The following is a 13577-nucleotide window of genomic DNA, read 5'->3' as shown; positions in this document are numbered from 1 at the left end:
AGTATTATTAGTGAAATATGAGACTCGTCTCTTTAAACAAAAAAACAGCCAAAAGTAGATAGATTCGTAGTAGTTTTAATTTTGGTGAACGAATTAAAATGAAAAAATATAACTAAATGGAAGTAATATTATTTATGAGAATCAATTTAATTAATGGAAAGTGATCGTGTCTAAAAAATCGACCAACCTTATTGAATCCTCGTATTTTTAAATCTCCGGTCCATCCAATCTTTTAGTCAAATAATTATTTGTATCGTGATCGATTTTGAATTGATTGCTATTGATACGTACCATCCATATGAATGATTTATATCTAAACTTATTGATATTTTTAAATAATAACAAAATCAATGTCTGTTTCAGTTTTGAATTTTTAAAATAATAATTTTGAAGTTTTTTTGGGTTATTTGCTCCATCTATCATGATTTTCATAGCCAGCTGCCCCAGGCTGGTTTTTGTTTACTCTCCAAAATTGTGAACCAATTATTTTTGGTCTCCTTTTGTAGCTCTAAAGAGGAAGATATTAGAGAATTCGAACAACAACGGTGGCTCCACAAAGCAGATACAGCGGTTGGATGGCGAAGAGTGAGATTTCATCCCAAAACGACATATAATACTATATGTTTTCGGAGAAATTGATGACGTATAGGTTAAAAGTTAAAATGACGCAATTGTAAATACAATCATTCAAGTTTTATTAGAAATGAGCCACTCACCTCTTAAAAGGGGTTATAAGGGAGAGGGTTATCACCAAGCCGATGTGGGACAAGATATTAAAATTTTAACACGTCCCCTTACGTGTGGGCCGGAATGACACATCAGACTTCCATCACGTGGGTAGGCAAGAGAAGAATTAAAGAGATAAATCTATCGTCGGCTTGGGCCCGCTCTGATACCATATTAGAAATGAGCCACTCAACCCTTAATAGGCCTCATAAGGGGGAGGGTTATCCAAACTTATATAGATGAGCTAGGATCGTTACCAAATCGATGTGAGACAAAATATTAAAATATTAACACAAGTCAAGAATTAACTAGCTAAAATATCTAACTCAAACACTAAAATAAAGATAACAATCATACTACTGTCAAATAACGGTTTTAGATTCTCGTCATTGGGTATCATTACAAATTTTTCGCAGGTGTGAACGTGGATGTCCCATTTCAAATCTCAATACAATATGTTGTAGTAATTTACTCATACAATAAATTACATAATCTTTGAATATATGTCTTCCTAGGGTGCCTAGTTACTAAAGTGCTCAATAATTTAAGTTTGTTTAAGTGTTTAACACATCAATGAGAAGACAAGTCTATCTAAATGAGATGAATCAAACACAACCAACTATTAAAATGAATCTATGACTCTATCCAAATCGGGCATCGGAACTGAAATTCGATTCCATCAACAATATTGAAGAATAATACTCCTATTAAAGAGGAGAATAAAATTGAGAGAATTTTATGAAAGAAGATTAGTGGCATCAAATATATTGGGTTATGTTGCAAATTGCAATATAGGGCTTGATTGATACGGATCCTACATAGTAGGGTCCGAATTCGACAGTTTGGTAAATATTCGGATCCGCTTGGAAGGTCCATTTCATATGTGAGGGGTCCAAATCCACCACTTATCCCAAATCTCATCATCCGACTTGTCATTTGTCACAATAATAGTCCAACTCCTCTAATAGGAGTATTCTTTTTCCCCAATTTTAAATACTATTTTTTTTTAAAAAATGAGTTATTCTATTAAAATACTCAAGCTAAAATAGAATTATATCAGTTAATCAATGATTAGGAAGCAATTAATGAAATTTGAACGAGAGGGAAAAATATGTACGTAGTAGTACTAGGGCTGACAAATCGTGCGTGTCGGGTAGTTATCGTGTCGACACGATAACGACACGAACACGATAACAACAAACACGAACACAACCCGTTAAGAAAACCTCAAACACGAACACGAATACGACCCGCTACCTTCAAACACGAACACGACACGAACCCATTAACGACACGAACCACTTCGGGTCAACACGACACGATAACAACACGTATTGAAAAATGAGATTGTAAGAGTCATTTAATAAGTATTGAAAAATGAAAATAATAAGAATTAATAATATTAAAATATGGAGTATTTGTTAACGGATAACACGAACACGACACGAACACGCATTGTTAACGGATAACACGAACCCGACACGAAATTTCCGTGTCCTTAATGGGTCGATCCGATAAGGACACGAAACCAATAAGCTCTGACCCAAACCCATTAATTTCATGTCGTTTCGTGTCGTGTTATCGTGTCGTGTCAAAATTGTCAGCCCTAAGTAGTACTCTCCCAGTCTCATGTTACTCGCACGTTTCCTTTTTTATCGTAAATTTGGGATTAATTTTTTAGTATAACTAAATTAGTATTTTGAGTGTAATGACAGATCACTTAATAAGAAAACATTTAATTAACTTTAATATATTAATTAAATATTTTAAATTTTATTTAAAATATAAATAGTGTTAATAGACCGAGTCGTAATAAAACTGTACGAATAATATGAGACAGAGTGATTACTTTTTTGGACGAGGATATTGGGTTAAATTTGATTTCCATAACTATAGGGAGTAGAATAGTATTAGAGCATCCGCAATGGTCGGCTAGCGACCGGCTAGCCGATTCTTCGCTCTGGCCGGTCGGCTAGCCGAACCATTGTAGGCGGCCAGCGGTATACCGGCCAGCCGATCGGCGTGGGCTGGCCGATTGGTGGGCCCCCTATTCAAAAGGCAGGGCCCGGAATCGGCCTCCACGGGGGCGCGGCGACATGTGGGATGAGTACCTCCACATGGGTGAGTCGTCCCCCCAAAACCAAGGATTTCCCGTGAGGGCGTGATAAGCCCCGGGACCCAGTTTTTCCCAAGCCCTCCCCCCGAAGATTGTCGACTCGATGCTTTTTAGGGGGGAGGGGCACGGTTCCCCGGATTTTAACAAAAAGGGTTGATGCTTTTGGGAGGGGGAAAAACCCGTCCACCGCCCGGGGGGGGCCTACACGCCCGGGTTTACAAGTCAAAAAACCCCCACAAAATCCTCGGGCCGTACCGAAAAACCCCGGATCCGATGTGTATTTTTGGGAGTCGTCGAACAACGACCCCAACGTCCCGAACTCGCTTCCCCCCTTTAACGAGAAGGCCGTGGCGTCGGTCCAGCCTGCCTCATTTGTGGCCAACCAACCGGCATGATATGAGCTAATTTAAATTGGGGGATGGGATATGCTCTTATATGATTTGAAAGAGGGGGAATCTTGAGATTGTGACGCACTAATAAAAACAAAACAACCTTGATTTTCTAATTTTTTTACGCTACTATAGTGTTAACTAAATGCCATGTTGAAATATTAACGTGACGTCATGTTAAAGTTTTTGGCTGAACAAACCTTCACAACTTTTATAATTACTCTATTTTAAAACTTTAATTTACTTTTCTTTTACGTTATTTTAGTGTTAAATGCCATGTGAACGTAATATCGTATTAAGATTAAGAGGCTTGCTGCGTGTGAGTTGACCAAAAGGTAGAAATGATAATGCTCAAGATTAAAGGTTTTAGGTTCGAGTCCTCCGTGGACACGGCCTTTAAATTTAAATCATTTACCATTAAAAAAAATTAAGAACCTTCACAACTTTTATATTTATATTATAAAATTTAATTTACATTGTTTAATTGAGTATTGAATATGAATTGTTTAGATGATTATATGATTTTTGGGTTTTGATTTGGTTCTCCATTAACCCTATTGTTATAGTAACTCTAATTCATGATTTATGGATTGAAGCGAAGTGTTTTATCTGTTAAATTGGCTAAAATATTATGAATAGAAAGTTATGTAATTCTATTTTATTTGTTTTGAGTTGTACTCCATACTTTATTTATGATTGAACAATGAATATTCTTTAATTGGCTATAACATGTGCAAGTTGATGCATATATCAATAAAGGGTGAAGAGAAAAAAAAGCAATCCCCATAAAAAAAGGAATTAGAATAGAATTAGTTTCTTTTGTGATGGTTAATCATTGATTTTGATGATTGCTTGAGCTTGTTTAGATACTGCTAATCATGTTCTTGACCTTCAGAGGTATCAAGCAGCCAAATACAGGTTCCAATTCCATATTGTTAAAAAAATGTACTTTTAAATTGGATAAAGACATAGTAGTATTTATGAAGTTTTTTCAATGGAAGTATATCAACGTATATATATGTATGGAGCATTTACAAGGTACACTTTTTCAATCTAGTTATGCTTGGAAATTCGGTTGGAGACGTATATCTCGATTACACACAGAGATGTGTGATACTATCACAATCTTAGACGTCGCTTTACTAAATCGGTTATATCATGCTTGCTTTTAAATTAGATGTTTACTTGCACAACATAAGAGGCACATTTCAATTCTAGAAAATTATCCATTGATGCAATTTAAAGTTGTAGTTTAATTTTTATCCGTCCTCTTAAATTTCTTCATATGTTTGGAAAGGCGATTCCTCATACTTATAGTATGATCTACCATGTTTCGATAAGCAGTGTTCAATATGTAGATCCAGAATAAAATAAAAGTTGTTGATGAAGACCAAACACTGGCCGTGCTTATGTTAAACATATTTCTTAAATTTCATAGTGTAAAAACTACTACTATGATTTTATTCACTCGAGCAGTTCAAAGTAAAAAAACTTTTGAATAAAATGTCATCACCTATGAAAGTTAGGTCCTCCATCTCAACAGTAGGTGAGTTAATAATGTCTAGCTTAAAGAGAAAATGATGCAGATGAGGTGGAATAAGAATCAAATGCTTTTGACTATTAATTTTTATAAATGTGGCATATATTTGTCAATTTTCCATATGCACTTTAAAATCATAAGCACATATATTGCCCAAATCTAATGCTCTTCTTACTTTGGTTTGGCTCATAATTTAGAACCATATATTGTTCCATTTAAGAGAAGTGTACCATGTTAAGTTGTTGTCCAAGGATACTTTCAATTTATTCTTGGTCTTAAAGAAAAATTCTAATTCTTGCAATTATTGGGAGAAAATGATAAATATATTCAGTTGTTTTGGAGTTTAAAAATCAAAGTGTTTTAACCGAGAATGAGAAAGTTAGTAGGACTTACTACTACTGTATAATAGTATGATACTCTCATAAGTGATAGAGTATTCGTTGAGATGCACTTCATTGTCACCCGGCCATATGTCTAGTCCAACCCGACCCATAACTCTATTCGAATCAAATCTAATTTTCATATTTGAAGTGTCATTTTTTTACAACAAATTTATGTGACCAAATTTTGTACAACCAAATACTAGTTTATTTTAAAAAAATAGGTTTAAGATTTATTTATGCATTTAATTAAAATATATGGATGCATATATAGTACATGGATAGTGCATAATATTGTGGTCATTTATTTATAATTTGTATATAATTTTTTTTTACTTTTTTAGAACCATAAATATAATTAGTACATACCTTAATTCAAATTTTAAAAACAATAGAAAGGAGATTCAAATATAAAAATAAAATATGAGGTTAAAGGTTAATAACTCTTTTTAACTTGTCCACTTACTACATATTATTTTAATATACAATTAATACATCAAATTATTAATATAACTATATTTTAATTGTACAAATCTTAGTTGTTTATATCACTTTTTTTTTTATTAACATCTCACTTTTGTTGAGAATAACTATAACTTTTATAAAGAATAGTAATCATTTTTATTTGTAACTATAATCATATATATTAAATTCCACAACAGGCCTTCAAATCATAAGAGTTGACACTTTTATATGCGAGCTATAGCATTTAACTGAGTGATGAGTAGTGGGGTCGTTCAGTGCAACTACAATGGGTCAATGCAACAATGCGTGGCATCATAAAAATCACTAGGGTCCGTTCAGTGTACAGAATAGAAATTGAATTGGAATTGAATTAGATGGATAAAATTAAAAGCAAAATGTGACAAAAAAATCAGCAGAATAATTTCCTTCTCTATGCACATAGTGAATCGTTACTGCATCAAACTCTAGGAATAACCCACAAACCTTTTGCATTATGGAGCGGCAGTTAATAGACCCTTCATTCAATCCCATAATCATAGAGACTCCGATAAAACTATCACTCTCCACCTCTAACTTCTGATATCCTAGCTCCTTAGCTAGCTTGAGCCCATAAAATATGCATCATATTTCTGCAGCCAGAATGGAACAACTTCCATTGTTAGCTACAAAACCAGCTCTACAATTTCCCAATACATCACGAAATAAACCTCCACCAAATGCATGATTTGAACTTTCCTCCAAAGAGGCATCCGTGTTTAGCTTGATAGTATCCATCAAAGGCGGTCTCCAGCCCACCAGAGTAGGCACATGACTCTCATTCCCACACCGTTCATAAATCGAGCCTCTTCTGCCCCCTCTGCAGAGTTAAATATTTGAGCTATGATTCTTTCGGGGCTCACCCTAACACCTTAAAGATAAATCCACATCTCTTCTTCCATATATACCAACATCCAATCCCAAAAAGTGAATACCATTTGATACCACTCCCAATTAATCGATTGGAGCTAATATTCCGATCTAACCAATCAGTCAAAGTCAATGAACTATCAAAGAAATCATCATCATCTCAAAAAAATATTGCTTTTAATGAAACACATCGTTCTGAACATTATGTGCAACATTTTGTATATATAATTGGGACAATTGAGAGGGAGAAAAAAGGTTTGTGATTTAATATTTCAATGTTGAACTTCGTGAGAAGAATTTTATCAAATTTCATGTTTAAAATAGTTATTAAAAACCAAACATTTCTTCAAATGTAATGATATCTTAATTCTTTGTTCTAAAATATTAATATCTTAACTCTTGATTATATTTTGGCAACATTATGTACCGAGTCATTCTTAAACTATCAAGAAAATGCAAAAAATAATGAGAACAAGAAGTGAAATTATTCGAATCACATCAAAACACCCAACAAATCCTTCCACGAAACTCGAAACACACTAGTAATGATGATTAGCCAAATATGCAACAATTAAATAATTTCTTGAAAAACAATAATCACGAGAAAATGGGAGGCATGGGAAAAGGAAAGCCATTATCTTGGTAGATGAAATGAAGTGAAAGTAAAAATAATATTGGGAGTGGGGGGCCATTAGAGTAGCAACTAAGGAAACACAATTCCGAAGTTTGATCCACCCTCCCTCGTGCCCTAAAATTCATTTCCTTAAATCATTACACCTCCCACTAATCCCATTCAATACCATTTAAACATTTTCTAGTGGGCTTACCTATTATATATATTTTATGTCTCTTATGTGAGGTTTGCATGCACAAATCATATTTGGTGGATGTTTAATTAAGATTACGAGTTATGTCTCTTCATTTTTGAGTAGATATGTTTTCTATGATTCTCAACATCCGTATCTAGACGTGCACGATTAAAACCGGACCGACGATTAATCGTTGGTTTCAGATCGGAACCGGAACTTAGTTCAACCATAATTATGATCTAGATTTACCTGGACCAGTTATAGTTCAATGTGGTGTCAAATCGAACCCGAAAATTTTGAATTGACAGTTCTGACGATTAACTACCAATTTGGTGTTCGATGTAGGGTCAATAGGAATTGCTTGCAAAAGCGGTAAGATTTTAGTCAAAACTGATACTTTTGGATAAAAACCGGAACCTTCGATTGATAGTTCAAAAGCCAGAATCGTTGTTTCTCTTCCGGGCTGGTTACGTTTCCAAAACCGTGGGTACACCCAATCATGGCATGAATAATGAATTCATTTTTAGAACAAGAATACAAAAAGAAATTTTTGATTTTTTTTTTAACATAACATTGAAGTTTTAACCAATTATACACGGCAGACCACGAATTTTTGAAATTGGTCCGATCATAAATTTTTAAAACTTCGTGTATCTTATGTTGAGATTTCATATTAAGGGGAAGGCAGAGATGTTGTAGGGTCGGACACCGATTAATGAAGTTTTCTTACTATTGAATTAACGACCAATGGTTGCGTCAGTCCATCCCGTTCAACCTTACCTAAGAGTTTCTAATTTCAATCAATGCGTGGAGGATTCAAGTCGAATGCAATTCATGGGAGTAATTGTAAACACTATGTATTATGTCTAGTTGACACAATATATGATGAAGTATTTTTTTTATTTAATCATTAATATTTATTCACTAAAAAATAATCAAGTACGTATTTTAAAAGGTGGGGAGCGGTGTGAGTGACCATTTTCGGCCGACATATCCCATTTATCCGGCGATGCAGTCGTGGTTGATAATTTCTAAAAGTTATATTTTCCATATTTCTCTATAAAAAACTACCAACTTTTTTCACTCCCGAGATACGTTCGTGCTATTCTGCCCATCTATAGTGGCGGCGCCGCCACTATCTCCACCACCAAGGGTGGCCCCTCGCGACGGTGTCAACAAATCACACACTCTCGCTCCCTATTTACTATACATATAGTATTATGGAGTAGTATATATTTATAAATTATAGTAGTAGTACAACTATGTAAAATTGGTCAAAGTCAATATTCACCGCAAGAACACTTATTCACATTTCGAAATAAAATAATCCCATTTATTTATTTAAATAAATCCTATTTATCTGATATACTACTATGTCAGTTGTCACCATCTATCAAAATTCACAAACACAATATATATGTTTAATTGATGCACTCTTTTAATTTTTTATACATAAGAAATTAAAATAGGAAGTTACTACTACTTTCCCTTTTGAAGTCGCATATATAAGCATCTATCAAAATTCACGGACACAATATAGGAAGTTACTACTACTTTTGTAATATCTCGATTTTCTGAACCCTAATTTTAGAGCCTTAGAATTTATTTTGATGACGTGGAGACGTGAAATATTTATGAATGCATTTATTGCATGAGATGCTATGGCCGAGTCGAATCTAGGGTTTGCGTTGGAAGTTTGAAAAGTCAAACTTGTTGACTAGATGATGTGGCATGTGATTTATTAATTTATGAGATGAATTATTTGTTTAAGGGTGAGTGAGAATATTAGAGAAAATTTTCATAAATACTAGCCACCCAATTCTTGAGAATTTCGACCCCCTTGATTTTTTTGGAGAAGGAATTCTATTTTTCCGGATTTAATTTAATTCTTGGAATATTTATCCAAATTAAATCCAAGACCCAATTATTCCTTATATTGAAGAGAGAAAAATCGCCCCCTTGTTTCCTAGGTGATTTTCGAAAATCACCTATGTTGGGAAGGAAATATTATTTTTCTTGTTTAATTGATTCCTTACTTGATTTCCTTTCATACCTAGAATTTAAATATTCTACCAAATCTTTCCATACCTCAAGAGATCTTGTCTTATCTTATATTAGTTATTATTAAAAATCCATGCCTTATTTAAAAGGCATAGGGAACGGAACGCCTATTTCCAACCCCAAGTTGGGAGAATTCTTATTTTTATTTTGCTCCGTGATATTTTATTCTACTCCGTAAAATATACCAAAACAAAATCTTGGCTAATTGGGAGCCATATGTTTCGAAAATTTCAAGCCTTGATACCCTAGTCTATTTTTGTTAATTCTTCTTCCCTACTTCACAATATTTATTTATATAATTGTGGAGAATGAGATCTTACCAAATATTCTATTTTATTTACCTAAAGATTTTATTGAACTCTATAAATAAGAAGCCAAAAACCTAACCCTAGCCATCACAAATTTTCGCCCCCTACCCCATAAATTTCGTCCCCTCTCTTCTCTCCACACCCTCCCAATTTTCTTCTACTTCACTCCATTAATCATTCATCCCTTGTGAAGAATTGAAGTTTGATCCAAGAATCTTGAAGAACCAAGTCTAATACTTAATTTCTACCGTTCGTTTTTCTCTTAAGGTATTTTTATATCCATCTTCTTCGTTTCTACTCGATTCCTCTTCTTTCTAACCGATTAATCGGTATTCTTGAACCCTCATGCATCTTGTTTGAGTGAAAGTGGGATAGAAAGGATATGTAAATATGTATGCATGTGGTGTGTGTGTGCGGCGTGTGCGTGGTGTGTGTGTGCGCCGCGTGTGTGTATGCGCCGCGTGTGTGTGTTGTGTGTTGGCAAAACACCCTTGTGCGATATATGTTGATGTTAGATTTAGAGTTGAGATACGAATGAAAGTCATATGATGAACATAATCTTTGTTTGGTAATTATAAGATAAATCGATGGGAAAAGGGAAAGTGTAGAGACATGCATGAGTTAGGAGTTTGTGTTGAATCTGATTTGTGATATGTGCCTATGTGATTAAAAAGGTGAAACCTCAGTTGCGAAGCCGGATAACAAAGGAAAGAACATACTTGAAACCTAAGCAATCGAGGTGGGCTTTACTCTTAAACTCTTTTATGTGCAAATATATGAATGTGGAGAAATAAGGGTGGTTTAACTGTTATGCCATGCCTATGTCTGTTTTGTTGTGATATTATGCGCCTGATGCCCAGTTTGAGAGTTCGCTCCATTGGGCTATAGGGCTATGGATATGTTAAACGAATTCGGGTCTGAGTATGGGCCGCAAACCCTACCAGGCTGTGTACACGAGGGGATCGGGAGCCGTCCTTGCTAGTCGGCCGGTCTCGTGGGCGAAAAGTGTGGCCACACTTTCGTCGCACCATGGAATGATTGTGATTATTGAATTGTTGAGGAAAAATGGGGAGTTATTTTGACTGGCCAGTCTATGGAAAATACATTTTTGTGACACTCGTGATATTCTCTTATAACTGCTTAAAACTCAAGTTCACTTTGTAAGGGTGGCATAACTTACAAAATGTTTTGGCAATGAGCCCACTGGGTATTTCAAAATACTCAGCCCCGCATGTGTTTTCGTTATGTGCAGGTTGAACGATGACGAGCGGTGGCGGGTGTTGAGCGTAGTTGTGTCTTCGTACATAGCTATTCTTTCTCTTGGTCGCTTTCCGCTGAGTTTTGATACACTTATGTTTATTTTGAATATTTTGCACTCTCCTTTCGGTTTAGAGGCCTTAGACTATCTTGTGGTTTTTATCTTGGAAACTATGTCATACTCTTGAGATTCTTGAATGCCATTTATTATACCTTCCTTTTTCTTATTCAAGTTTCTAGGTGAAGTTGTTGTTTTAAATACTCTGATACTTCTTCCTAATCTTTTGGTCAACACTCTTTAAATGAAACCCTAGCCTTTGTTCGTTTCTTCGAGTCCGTTTGGTAGCAGTTGCCGCATTTATTGTACCCTAGGAGGGCGGGCTGTTACAACTTTCCCTTTTGAAGTCGCGTATATAAGCATCTATCAAAATTCACAGACACAATATATATGTTTAATTGATGCATTCTTTTAATTTCTTATACATAAGAAATTAAAATAGGAAGTTACTACTACTTTCCCTTTTGAAGTCGCGTAAATTATATACTCCTTCTGTGCTACTTAAGATGTCCACATTCTTGAGTGACACAAGATTTTTGAAGAAGTTATTAGATGGAATAAGCAGAAAGAAAAAATATAGTTGAATATTTTAATAAGAAGAGTGGAGAGATGGAAGTATTTCCGAATATAGAAGGTGGACATCTTGAATAAGACAGAAGAAGTAATACGTAAACTTGATTGTTGCACGGTGGTTTATGATACATAGGAGAAAAACAAGATGAAAAAAAATGCTAACATGAACTTCTAATTATGCTAAAAAAAATTAGGTTCCACATTTTGGTCGGGCCATCCACAGAGGGAGGAGGGGCCGGACCGCACCTGGGGTTCGGCCCCAGGCTCGTGGCATTAGAGGTGGCATGGGCGAGGGTGGGCCGCAACTAGGACGGTGGAGGGGACGCGCATGTTTGCGCCCGTCCCGGCGTTGTGGGCGCATGTGTCGGACCATAAGTCCTTTTTTTATATATAAAATTCAAATTTTTGCATATAAATATCCCGCAACATTTTCCTTTCTATTCTACATTCCTATCCCTCTCCATTCCTCTCAAGTTGCACAGTGAAATGATTGACTACAATCGCTCAAGTATGAGGAAGAACAAGTAAATTTTTTTTCCCTTAATTTTTAGGAATTGAAAAGTTTGAACATTTAGAGCATCCACAGTGGGGCGCCCTAAAGCCCGTCCTATGCATCAGGCGCGCCTTAGGGCGTCACTACAGCACCCCGCCCTATGTGATTTCCTTAGTTCGCGCCCTATGCAACGTCCATGGACTAGTCCGGCCTATCGTCCGCCCCATTGCAGGGGGTAAGGACGATAGTCCGGACTATGTACGCATTTTTCATTTTTTTTATAATTTTTTTTTGTATTTCCTTCTATATATATCACCAATTTTTTTACTTCATTTCACACCTTTCACTCCACTCTCTTCCTCATCTCAATTTCTCTCTAAATTCAATAATGAATTCCGACGATTTTCATATTTGCAAGCATAAAATATAAAAAAATAAAAAATAAATACTGACAATAGGATATGCCGTTAATTTGTGGTGTTTTTATATTTTCAATCTTGCTAGTTGATATATTTGCAAACATAAAAAATAAAAAACAAATACAAAATAAAAGTTAAAATTATAGGGCGTCCCACTGCAGGTGAATGGGTTGGAGGATAAAATGCTGATGTGGCGGAAGATAGGGCGCCCTAATAGGGCGGGCTATAGGGACTTGTAATTTTTAATTTCTGAATGAACAATCAATTTTTCGTATTGAAATTGTTCAACGTTTTCAATTTTACGACAAAAATAGTTAGTAGTTGTAATTAATGCAATTTAATGTTTGTGGCCCGAATAAGGTTGAGGGTTGTGGGAGTTAGGGCATCCGCAACGCATCTCGTCGCCGTCTCGATCTCGTCTCTCCGAGATGAGACGGCATCGAGACAGCGTTGCAGCTCCCGTCTCGTCCATATCTCGTCTCTATCTCGTCCCGTGTCTTGCCCGGAAGAGCAACTTCGCGAGCTGTCTCGCCACGCGCCTTGGCGACGTGGCACACTCCCATTCGTCCGTAACGCCCACTCGCCGACCCGCGAGTGGGTGTCGTTTATATCCGTTAAAATTGTTTTTTTTGTTTTTTTTTTAAATTCAGAAAAAGTTCAAAAACTAAAATATTTTTTTTTAAAATCCCAAAAATTATACTAGCCGTTTTATTCAAATTTTTAATTTATTTGCCTCCATTTGGGCAAAATTTGGCAACTGTTTGGATAAAATTTGGCAACCGTTAGATGATCGTCAGTAGAGAACTCCTTCTTCTGCTTCTTTGCCTCCACTTTTTTATTATTTGAGTTTTGAGATTTTGAGTTTAAGTGTTTTTAATTTCTAGTATTTTAAATTATGTCTTTTTTTATTTTTTTAGGATTTTAAATTATAATTTTCTTTCATTTAATAAAGTGTGTTTTTATTAATTGAATTTGTTGGAAATAAAAATAAAAAATGAAATTGAATGAATAGTTAAAGGATGAGATGGTTAAGAGATGGAGGAATGCATATGTTGTCTCTTAGTTAAGAGATGATGT

This window comes from Salvia hispanica, chromosome 4 (genome assembly GCF_023119035.1).
Source record: "Salvia hispanica cultivar TCC Black 2014 chromosome 4, UniMelb_Shisp_WGS_1.0, whole genome shotgun sequence".
NCBI classification, from domain to species: Eukaryota; Viridiplantae; Streptophyta; class Magnoliopsida; order Lamiales; family Lamiaceae; genus Salvia; species Salvia hispanica.
This window is presented reverse-complemented; position numbering follows the sequence as displayed.